Consider the following 12,935-nt stretch of genomic DNA (forward strand, 5'->3'; position numbering starts at 1 on the left):
AAAAATAAAAATACCTCGAGAATATATATTTACTTAAGATCAATTGCGGAGTTTAATATTTAAACAGAAAGAAGGTAAGATTATACTTGAAATCGGGAACCATTTTGTTAAAGTACAATGTTCGTTTATTTTTTAGCAAATAGTAAAACATTATGCTCATTAGCTGGACGATTACTCAACTTCTCGGAAGCCACTGGCAAGGACATTGGTGTTTGAACATTCTATTTTTAAAGACACGAAATTACCACGTACAAAATTTAACGCTGCTTTTAAATGTGCATTATGTAACCATATAGTGGTCATCTACACAGTTTGCTTAAATCATGTTCCTAAGGCCAACACTAGTTACGCCTTATGTGCTGAAATTGTTAATAAAGAATTTATAAGCGAAACAATCCTTAAATAATTTTCTCTGAAACTACATGACCCAGAGGCAAAATTATTGAGTTGAAAAATAAGTGATTGTTCTTTACACAGTTTGTTGAAACTATGCAATATTGGTTAACAATTTTTATATGACCGATGTTAAATAGATGATAAATACTTAATAGCCAATCTTACTTAATTATGAAAAATTCTTCATCAAACAGATCTAAAAAACTATTATGGTCAGCTATATATAACTATGTTGGCCCTCGTGTTATAAAATTGGTAAATATTTTCGATTTATGGTTTAAAGGACTGTCAACCACGACGACGAAGAAAATAAAAGTTGTAAAATACCGTATTTTTTTTACAATTATTAGTTAATATTGATTAAAATATCACGACTGGTTTATTACATTACTTGAAAAAAGTTGTTACGTTTTCATACTTTCAGTATATTCGGTAATATATTTTACTGGGTATGTCTACCAGGTAACTACCAGTTAACTATAAATAACGCAGGTAGATTGATCATCATCGTCACGTAGTAAACCCGGGAATGTAAATTGTGCATGCGTAGTGAACTGTATATATTGTATATATAAAATGATCAATCTACTTGCGTTACTTATAGTGTGTATTTCGTGATGTCACATATTTTCGCGATGAACTTTCGATTTCATATCGCCACATTTTATTACCGAATATACTGAAAATATGAACTTTTTTTCAAGTAATGAAAAAAACCTGTCGTGATATTTTAATCAATATAAACCAATTATTAAAAAAAAAACAACGTTATTTTACAACTTTTCTTTTCTTCGTCGTCGTGATTGCCAGTCCCTTTAATTGTTATACTTTACTAGCAATTCGGTCGAGCGATTGTGCATATTAAATTGCCCTTTATGCAAAACGTATCTTATTTCGAATGGGCATTAATCGTTTTATTTAGTTTTATGTGTTTAAAATACCATTTATGCAAAAATAAGAAAGTTTCAATTAGAAAACTTAAAAACAATGTGACACTTATACGGTGCTTTTTAATATCTTTAGTGTTAAAAACACATTTGCTAAACGTCTTTCGGCATAATGGCACACTCGGCTAATGAAGAATATGTAAGTTTGCGTGTTGTTGCTTTTTACGGAAGCAAATGGGTGCCCATTGGTGTGTTTTGGTGCATTGTCCGTATTTTGAACACATTTATCGTTTTTACGGCAACAAACAAGGTACGAATTTAGAAAGACTTAATTTAAAGATGATATTATTGTTCATATGAGAATGGCAATTAGTTTAGTGGCATATCTTAAAGTACATCTCTTTACACTTGGTTTAATATATTAAATAAATTGTTTTGAAGTAACGATGCATGTAATCTTTAATTAAGCCATTTAATAAAACCCAACTAGTAAATATCATTGACTAATTGAATGTATTCTATTTAAACAGGTATTCAATTCATTTCAGATACGGTTCGTGTGTATGACGAACACATCGAAGCGATTGAAACTGCCATTAAGTTTCTGTATACAGGAAATGCTACTTTTGAACTTGACACTGTCGAAGATGTATTAAGTAGAGGCAAATATGTTCAGATGAGCGAATTGGTAGATAGTTGTGCATGTTACCTCGCAATTTTACGACGTTGTGATCATAACTGTTTAAAAATATTTTTCATAGCACGACATTTCAAACTGCGAATGTATGAAGATATCGTCACTTACATCCTCAACAATCTAGTGCCTGTAATCGAATATCCGCCCAACGGCGAAAGTTTAACCGGTACAGTCATCAAAGAATTGATCGGTCATAAGTCAGCTTGTGCCATAAGACCATGTGTGTTGCTCAATTTTTGTCGTAAATGACGAAATCACGATGAGAATAATCGTCATCGGGAGTACCTAGACTTTTTAATGAAAGTTATATTATAGTATCGTATCTGTTCCTAGATGTATTCTACGACAATATGGCTGCATTTTTAGAACTGTTATGCACTGATTTATAACTATTATGTCACATTAAATACTATACTTGTAACATCTATATTTTCATAGAGCATATTACAGGACCTTTTGACCATCTACATTTTTGATTGCGTAGGTGGTCTGTTTAAGGTTTATTAAATGCTTGTTTTTTAATATCAAACGCAACCAGTTAAAACGTTTTGTTTCTCGTGTTTGTTTAACTACATACACCTTGTCATAATATCATAATATCAGTCTAATTAAATAATATGTTGTACTATGAGCAGAGCCTTTGAGCTGCCTATATTTTCGTTTCGCATAGGTAGCAAGCAAGGGCTAATTCTTATGAAATTGATACAAGCATGAAAAAAGCATAATTGATATTTAGTTAAATACTGTGTGCTATCACGTGAAACGAAATTTTAGTAAAACGTGTTATTATTATGACAATTGTCCTGTGAAGACCCAATATATGTACAATAAGCTTATTTGATATGTTGTTGTCATAATTAAGCTCCATTACAAATGATGTAATACGACCTATTCAATTACATATATACTATCAATAGTTATTAATATAATTATACCTATATTTTATTATACATGTATGAATTGTTGCAATGAAACGTATGATTTTTTTTTATTTCTTTTTGTAAATTCATGAATTATTTATGTTGTAAACACTGTATGCTTACTTTGTCCACTTGGGCTTTTGGCCTTCTGGATGTGTTGTTTAATAATAATAATAATATATAAATGTACTAGTAACATACGAATATTCATAATTAAACCGACTATGTTAATCCGGATTAGTACAAGGTATTTTTATTAGAAAATCTTGCTTATGAAGACCTTATAAATGTAAATTACAGTATTTTTGGTATATTGCATTAAATTGAGTTTATTAGCCTCATACACTCTGACGCACTTAGGATATATTTAATTACATGTATACTTTCGATAATTACTTATGTTCTAGTGTAATGTATAATAATTCATAATGTATAATAATTCATGTATGCACCGTTGTAACCAAACGATTTTATTTCTTTGCATAACTTTATTTTGTATAATCATAAACTGTGTATTGTGTAAACACTGTATCATGTAAGCTTGCTTTGTCCACTTGGGCTTTTGGCCTTCTGGATGGATTGTTTAATAAACTTGATGGTTTTGCTTACAAACTTGACGGCACTTTCATGTGTTTCGGGCACAATGATTATTGATGTGAAAACACTTGAGGTTCTTATGGTCATAGCCAACAAACCAAGGGGTATATACGCGTATGTAGTGGAAGAAGACCGATGGAAGTTTGTAACGAAATTGCCTTCGGCTTTAAGTCAAAGCTCTTTCTGGCGTGAAGAGACAACTTTACTTGCAGTTGACCCGCATGGGGAATATGCCTTTGCTTTGAAAAATGAGTACACAAAATCATATGTTAGTAATAATATAAGCGTACGCATTCACAAATATGATTTAAACAGTGAGTCTTGGTCAGAAAACAATCCGTCATTGGTTTTCAATGGCTAAAACATTATACAAATGCATGTGAATCATGAAATGTGTTCAAATGGAAAGCTGCTTTTGGTAATCACGACATTAAATGTTATTTCAAAGCCGAAAAGAGTAATGCTTTTGACATGGAAAGAAGAAAAGGGACATTTACAAAGTCATTCCTTCTCAGATTCAATCCGCGCTCAACTGTCTTAGAAGATGTTTACTCGTGCATCGTAAACAACAATGACATCTGTGTAGTGTGCAGTGTCAAACGCTGCTCCGAAAGAGAAATAATTTTTTTTGTGCAAGATGTGAAGTCCGAGGAAGTTAAATTGCTTAGGCCAGTAAATAAAGAAGTTCATGATGGGAATGTCTGCAAACTTCTTACATATCCAAACAATGGTGATGTTTGTATCGCCACTCTAGAGAGACCATGGTATACAATTGTCAACGTAAATACTGGAACACTTGTACACATCTACGATTGGTTGTTCAAGGAACCAAAACAAGCTTTGTCCACACAAACGGGTCGTTTCATTAAGTCGATATGTAATCGACTTAATAGTCACCTGGAAATATACAGAAATACAAGGATTAATTGGTTTACTGATGTTTAAAGCCGGAATCGTGTAGTATGTTGTAGTATTCGTAAAGTTCTTGGAACACTTGTTTGTGTACAGAGGTCACCTAAGAGCAAAACAATACATAATGTTATCTTGCTGATATTATTTGAATAAAATCAAGACTTTAAATAACCATTGTGCAGTTTTTAATCAATGTTTGCCATTAAAGAGAAACGTGATTCAGACAAATAAGAATTGATATAATTGTATCCAATGCATTTGTTCAAAACGAGATCTATATCTGAAACTGGACGACCAGTATATCGTTATCAAGCTCTGATATATAAACGTATGATCAAATTATATGATCAGGTAAAGCAATCGTCCAAAGTCCACACAATGTGTGTATGTAAAATGTAAACACAATACAATTACCAAATAATGCAGTTTTAAATACTTTGAAAATAAATATCACAAAATTTGAGAGATTTGCTTTACGTTTTACAAACCAGTAGGGCTCACACGGGTCAAAAATATTCTTCGGGTCGGGTCGGCGGGTCAAAATGTATATACCCGAGAAAATTCGGGTCGGGTCGGGTCAGATAATACATAAGTTAATTAAAATAAAACTATAAAACTTCATTAATTGTCAAAACATGTTTTAGCGTTCTTAAATATTCAACTGTTTGTCAACTATAGTGTTTAGGATATTATACTTTTTATTGTTTTAAATTAATTAATTATGAATGAGATACCGAACTGCATATAACAATTTATTACGTTCACACAACGTTGCTGAACTTAATAAACAAATGTTAGTATTACTTTGATTGGCGATCAAAAGTGCATGTATAGGAAAAGCAACCTGTCAAGCAAAAATAAAGCTTGTCTTATTTTGAGGAGAGAAGCCAAAATAAATTTCACTGTAAGCTCTAACTGCTTTTCTACTTTGAAGTCGATATATTTTATAATACATGTCTCGTTATTTTAGTGCGTAACTTCTATTCATTTATGACTATTTGTAAAAACAACACTGCTTAATATAAAGGATGCTATTTTAATTCACTTGTTTAAAAGAGATGATCTGACTACATACACGTTTAACATGTAATTTTGTTCTTCGTAGCTTGCGACCCGAACCGGTATCGTTCGCAAAAACTTTGACTCGGATCCGCGGGTATTTTTTTGAACCGCGGGTTCGGGTTTTTTCGGGTACCAAACTGAGCACTACAAACCAGAGTTAAAATAACTCATCCAAAATAGAAAACAATTCGCCGCAATGATTAATGTTTAAAAGTTTGCATATGTATTAAATACATTTTATAAATATGGTTACGAAGGTTTTTATTTGTTATCTGGTTTAAACCAGCACATCATTTTCCTGATAGTTTCTTTTTACAGGTTTATATCATACATGTAAATTGTTGAGTGAAAGAATATATTGGCATTTAGACGCGCGCCATTTATGGAGTTCAAAATACTTGTATTTGAACTTACCGTTTAAGCAGTTATTCAAAATAGTACTAATACATGCAGTTGATAATTAAGGAAATAAAAACGGCACTTTTAAGCGTTTAGAAATAACATTTGAAAGAATACGTTAATTATATGTTTTTCCCATGTCAATGTAAGATATATGTTCAAGTGTGGTTTGGTTTTATATCTGTTCGAGCTTTACACCCAACAACCTCGCTAAAACAGTTCATCTGAAATTTTTTCTTGTAAAACATTTTGATCATTTATTAAAAGCGTTCCAATTATAACTGTTCATTTTTGTAACTGTAATGCCCAGATTTTCCTTATTGTTCAGCTACATATTTAGTGAAAAATACTTCAGTTAACGCTTCATATATCAAATACTTCTCGAAATATCATTATGGTATAATTGATCTTAAATTACTGAAAGTCACTGTAATTGTCTTTAAAAAACCCTTTGCCGTTCGTAGTTTTTTTAGGAGTAAAATTTAAATATAAAAACTTAGGGAGAGAAACTAGAAGCGACACTACAGTGGTGAGCTTGAAAACCCAATTTGTTCATGAATATTGACGTTTGGTATAGGAGCGCAACATTTATTTACACGAAAAAGTAACTGTTCTAAAATATAATATTTCTTTATAATTTGAAAAAAACATTAATTGTAGGTTTCAAATGTTTTCATAAACGACATAATTTGCTGATAATCTGAGCTGCTTTGAAAGATACAAAACCCTAAGGTATACTGAGTTATCTGTACTATATATTATATAATGAAAACACAAGTTTCTACTCAATTAAGCGGGAAAAATCCACCGTACACATGTATAACATTTGGTGCGAACCACGTATGCTAAGCATAAATAAAAAGAACCTTAAAAGAATCGAGCATAATAACATAGTTTATTATGACGGCATGGAAATTCATACTCGGACAGATTCAATTCTCAGCACAGAAACAAGAAACAGTTCAATCACTGCGAGTTAATTGGTGTTTGTCCCTGTGCCAAGACGCATAAAATGTTAAAATAAAAAATGAAATTTTACGCGTTTCGTAAAAATAAAATCTATTGTCCAGGGGAAATGCTTATCGATCGGGCGAAATAATATTATTCAATATATCATGAACACACATGTGTTCCATAAATGACACAATGGGCGGGCAATAAAAAGCTACAAAGGGAACCCGACTTAATATTTCCAAGTTGTGAGATAAAGAGGATATTTCCGTAAAGGTCACGCGATGTATGACATTATATGCGTGTCTATTGTTTTCAAGTCAGGTGCTGACGCAATTTATAAATTAAATACACATATTTCCCATACAATCTTATTTGATCCAATATAATTATATGTAACCAATAACAAGAATATGGTTAACGTTTCCAATATCTTTACATATCTGGTTCCTTCCAATAATTTTCAAACAATATAACAATAGAATTATCATGAATTTTGAATTAAAACTGCACATTATTAATAAATAATATTACATTATTTTACAGTGAACACTTTCTTTTTTACCTCTATATAACATTCGCAAATTATTTTGAAGTGATTAAATATAGCTTTTAAAAGTATTTATAATGAACCATATTAAATGTATCTGAAACGAATTTTTAATAGCCGGAAATACCGAAAACAAACTTTTCTTAAAAATACCAACAGTCGATTGATTCAAATAGCGCTATATTAAAAATATAAGTTGAGATGAAGATCACGTGTACTCCAGTTTATTGACATAACATTTTAAGAAATACTTCGGAAAAACAATGCACACGAAGCTGCGAAAATGTTGCGGGGTGAAAAACTTAAAACTTGCCCTGTGTGCTGTCTTAATCTTATAGTTTACTAAATCAAGGGTTGTTTGAGTCCAATGGGTGAGAATAATATTTTAAGAATAGTATAAAAAAATATGTTGTTGCATTTCTGTTCTATTTTCCTGTTGTTGTTTTTTTTGTCGGCCAGGCCATTCATACTCATTATCTTGAACCAGTGATGTATTATACAGAGAAAATAATAATTGGAATCCCATTAGTTATGTTTAAATTTAGACTGCGCTAATTCGTGTAATTAAATAGTTTCTGTTATCTGTATGAGATGTTCGTTTTAAGGCTGATTGTCAAAAATGTAATGCAGGGAATGTCAAAATACTTATTGGCATAGGTTTATGTGAAATACATAAAATTGAAATTGACGGTTGTATATTTCTACCAAGAAAGGTATCTTTTATTATGTATACCAGTCATCACTAACATATTCTTTTCTAGTATCTGAAAAGTGAATTAAGCCGCATAAACAATAATGTATAACCTCTGCTGTATCGTTATGAGCGCAAACATTTTCTCAATATGAAATGAAGTTTGAATTTTAACAAAATTACACATATTGTTAAGTTTATGTATTTTTATTTAATGATACGTGTTCAATATTATATTTAATATGTGTATTTCTAAAATGAACGCATCCTGTGGTTTCGGTGTCGATTAATGTTTAACCATCAACTTCCTTGTTAGTTAGAAGAAACAGTATTTAACACAAAATTGTACGACTCCGTTCAGTTGAGTGTTGTTCTGTGTAATATATGGATTTCGACAATAACTATTCTATCACTACAGTATTGGTATGCATGCAGCCACCGGTCTTTCACTTAAAAGAGTTCAGATACAAAAGTAATGCATGAGCAAATTGGTCAGCATGACGCCAAGCGTATATCGAAGCAATAATTGGTAACGTTTGATAGATATACGCAGTTTATACGTGCAATATAAAATGCACAAATGTGCGTTTTTTTTAAACACAAACGCACCAGTATATCGCAATAGATCATCATCCATTATATCCAAAAAGACCGGTGCCGCTTAAATTGTTTAGTCTACTTAATATCCATGTGTTGTAGCATACGGTAAACAAGTTTATGTGTATTTTGTCAAACCACACGAAGGCTTGTTTGTTCAGAACTAAAACAAAGTGAAATTGGACAAACATTAAATAGATAAGAACAATGCAGCATGGAGCGCTTAAACGAGAAATATTGAAACGAGAAACATAACATAAATATGATTGATAACGAAAGCGCAGGCAAATATTTATTAAGAAACATTTATAGATCTTGCCTCAGAATCTCGCTAAAGTACATTTAAAAAGCTTAAATAATTAGTAAACTCATACTTGATAAAAACTTGCAGCATTTACGGAAAGAGTGGATATGCGCCCCATTTCAGATCTTTCCTGTCCAATGATAGTTTAGGAAGAGATTGTCATTTGATTTTATTTTAAATAATGTCTGGTTTCAGTCAAATAGTTTTTCATAAAATAGTTTTTGCATAAAAGATTATATTTCTCTTTGGTGGTAAATATGTCATTTTCGGTTGAGTGCGAGATCTCGAAAATTGACAATCAAAATTTAATGAAATTGTACATGAACTTGAATTTCAAGCTAAACTTGTACATATCGCAAGGCCATACAACACTATTGATTGTGCATGGATGTTTTGCCCTTCGAGTAATAAATGTCTTATGAACTTCTGTGTCGAATAATATGGTCCAATAATGATAACACTTACGCATTTACCGGTATTCATTTAATGTCTCTTTAGGGTTTTTTCCTTTGATTCAAATAAGTAGAACATTTTAGATAAAAGATTATTTCTAATGGTTGGATCTTAAATGATAAAAAATAGTTCTAAATATTGTAAAATTGTTATTTTATATAGCAAACAATTGAATTCCAGATACTTTGGTATTTTTGTTCTTATCACTACTGTAAACGACAAGCATCAATAACCATTGCAGTTTGCAGTATTGAAGAACAATACCTTGTTACATTTACCAAACTACAAACCATTTATTTAGAAACAGAAATTGTGTATAACTCAAGAGCCTCGAAGTAAAGATTGCATTTTGTTCAACAGAGACTGTAATCAGAAAAAAAACGACGTCGATGCAGATTGAAGTAACCAAGGTGTCAAGTGCTGTTAGCTGTTTTATTCAATGTTTTAAAAATGGGCGAATGTAAACAATTGGTTAGTGATTCCAAACTGGGAGCAACGTTATTCCAGCAAGCTGAAGAGAGCTCGAAGTTTTGTGACGTCATCATCGTATATGGTCAGCCAGGTGACATGGTAAGTCCTAATTGGTGTCATATAGATTCCACATATCGCACTTTTGAATGTAATTAAGAACAAAAAATCTATAATTCACAAATAAATACCAACTAATGTGCAAAATAAATTTTTGTTGCAAGCTAAAAGTGACAAAACTTGTTTGCTCTTACACTGTTAAAGATTGAAAAGAAAGCTCAGTTGCTCAATGTTATTGTTTGTTTGGATATCACAATCGCACACATCTCTCTTACAGAAACAAATATGGGCCCACTGGTGTGTGCTGGTATAATGTCCGTACTTTGACGCCATGTACAGGTGTGGATTACAAGAAAAACAGCAGGGTATTTCAATTTGTACTCATTTATATTTTTGAAAAAACAACAACAACAACAAAGATGTTTTAATTTTCGTAGACATGAATCATGTTATCGCCATAATGGTGTGTGGTCATGTTGAAAAACATGTAAATACAAATATTAATTTATGCTTCAAAATATATTTTCAGGAAAGATATTTATTACAGAGTCTTTACACGAAGAAGCAGTTAGAGTAGTTATTGGGTTTCTTTATACTGGAGAGTTTAATTTGGACTATCGAATTATTGGAGAAGTACTTAATGCAGCGGACTATTTTCAATTTGGCGACGTTCTCACTATTTGCAAAAAGTACTTGTTAACTTTGCCACTGACAGCAGAAAATGGTGTCGAGGTTTTGAAAATGGCTGGTCGTTACAATTTTGAAGATCTTCAGACGCGTTCAATTACATTCATAACTAACAATTTGATTCATATTATTGAACACCCAGCCAATAGTAAAGCTATGACTGACATGATGATGCAACAAATATGGGACCAAGCAAACCGTGACAGAAAATGTCAAATGCTCTTTTTAATTTCTGCCGAACCTAGCTTTGTTGTGATGGACAGAATCGCAAAGAAACATTTGAAAAGTTGTTCTGCTCTTTAAACCTGAACGAAACGAGTCACGAATTCTTTCAATCTTTATCATATGACTATGTCCAAACGTTAAAAAAATGCCGTAAATTGTATGTACATTTAAACAGTCAAATCTTACAAGCTAGACTAACATTTACAGCGGACACAATTGGCGTTGTTTTACTTGTAGCAAAGATTCCGCAGCTACAAAAATCAGGAGGAATATATGCAACCGCGATAGGCGACGAACGTTGGTCCTTTCTTACAAGATTACCACGGGAACTTCGAGAATTCGACTACTACAATGATAGATATTGCCTTGGTGTTGACCCACTTGGGAAATTCATTTACATTATTAGGCAAAGAGAGCACTATATAAGTAACCATTCAGCTGTTTTGGAAATCCCTTCTCATAAATACGATTGTGAACTAAATACGTGGGCGCTTGAGACATACACACTTACTATTAAGGATGAAAGACAGGTCAAAATTGAGGGAATAGTTTGTGTTAAAACTGGGACGTTTCTTATTGCAGAGACTGTGATGCGTAAACGGCGGTGTAAAAACGTACAATTATTAGCATGTCGCGAGGACACGACCCTTGTGGAGGTGGCTTTAGTACCAAATATTTGCAAACGATGGTACAGTAGTTGTGATATAAAATATTGTGTTGTTGGAGACAGTTGTATTATAGTGTTGTGTACCGGAATTGAAATCGGACAAATGACAATAAAAATATCCGTAACGAATACAAACATGCCTCAAACTTATATTTGTAAAACGATCAAAGAATCGCATATTGGATACAATGCCAGGTTTGCAACACATGAAATGTTGTACTCAAACGGGAAACGTGGCATTATTTCCTGTTTTGGCAGCGATCATCACAGAGAAGTGAGTATTTCGCCAGTTAAGTGTACGACAGTTGAAGGCGAAGTTCTTAGCAGATACGGGGGCGATGAGGAAGGGCTGCAACTAGATAATATTGTAACGGGAAATGGTGAAAATGTTGTCTCTGTATACGACAAGCGAACACAAACGTTACGAGTTATTGACTGCATCACAAAGGAACAGCATCTGGCACCACCATTTCCATACGAATTTCAGGACTGCACATTGGTCCTTGCGAACCTGGCGGCCAGATTACTTAAGTGTCGCATCGACTGTCCACATTGTTTGTTTGAAATCAAATCCGATATTAATTAGTTTTGAGCACGAAACTGATACATAAACACGGTATATTTGTGGAAATTGCACATGTTCAAAAATGCGATAGGATTGTTTCTTTTGTCATTAGTAGACAATAAAAGCGTTTCAGTAATTAACAGTCTCAAAGATTGTAAAATGCTTTTATTTATATGACTGTGGTCAACAGTCAAGTATTGAGAAGCGAAACTAGACATTTACTCAGCTCATTTCTTCTCTTCTGAAAGTTCTTTTTTGACAGTTTAAAGACATGTATTATTGTTTTTATATTTGAACTGTGTTTCTTTTCATCAAACTGAGACGTATCAATAGTCGCATGTATTGTTTGATTTACCTTTAGTTAATTTCTCAGGGTGACAATGATTTTACGAATTAATCTGTTTGTGGTGCAAACCTTTATACATTTGTGATAAGTTTTGTCCGTGCGTAATTTTTTCTTCAATGTCTAAACGTATGGCAATAACTCAAATCTTATAGACACAATTGAAACCGTGGATGGAAAGATACGCGAAGACTCTGTGTTCATTTTGCTTGTATGCAATTGAATAAATATACTCAAGATCAATAAACTAGTCAAAGGATGAATACAAATGTGTTTTAAACCTGATTGAACTATTATAATTCATAACCAGACAGATACCAAGATTCCCGATTGGAACTCCTGATATCTCTCAGCCAATTCGAGTATTTACAATAATCATAACCGCACCAGTATAATTCCGCTACTACAAAGACCTGATGAGGACCGACCTGTAAGGCCATGACGAGAATCTGACAATCACCAGTTTTGCAAGCCAAGACTTGTCCGAAACTATTTATAGAAGAT

General features: G+C 32.5%; 1 long non-coding RNA gene across 1 annotated transcript; it reads left to right on the forward strand.

Annotated features, from left to right (window-relative positions):
- LOC127860590 (uncharacterized) lies at positions 1–12,678 on the forward strand. The gene is made up of 4 exons (XR_008039857.1): positions 1–74; positions 9,777–9,986; positions 10,222–10,309; positions 10,474–12,678. It is a non-coding gene; the product is annotated as an uncharacterized LOC127860590 (long non-coding RNA).
- The last annotated feature ends 257 nt before the right edge of the window (positions 12,679–12,935 follow it).

Source organism: Dreissena polymorpha, chromosome 15, assembly GCF_020536995.1.
Source record: "Dreissena polymorpha isolate Duluth1 chromosome 15, UMN_Dpol_1.0, whole genome shotgun sequence".
NCBI lineage: Eukaryota > Metazoa > Mollusca > Bivalvia > Myida > Dreissenidae > Dreissena > Dreissena polymorpha.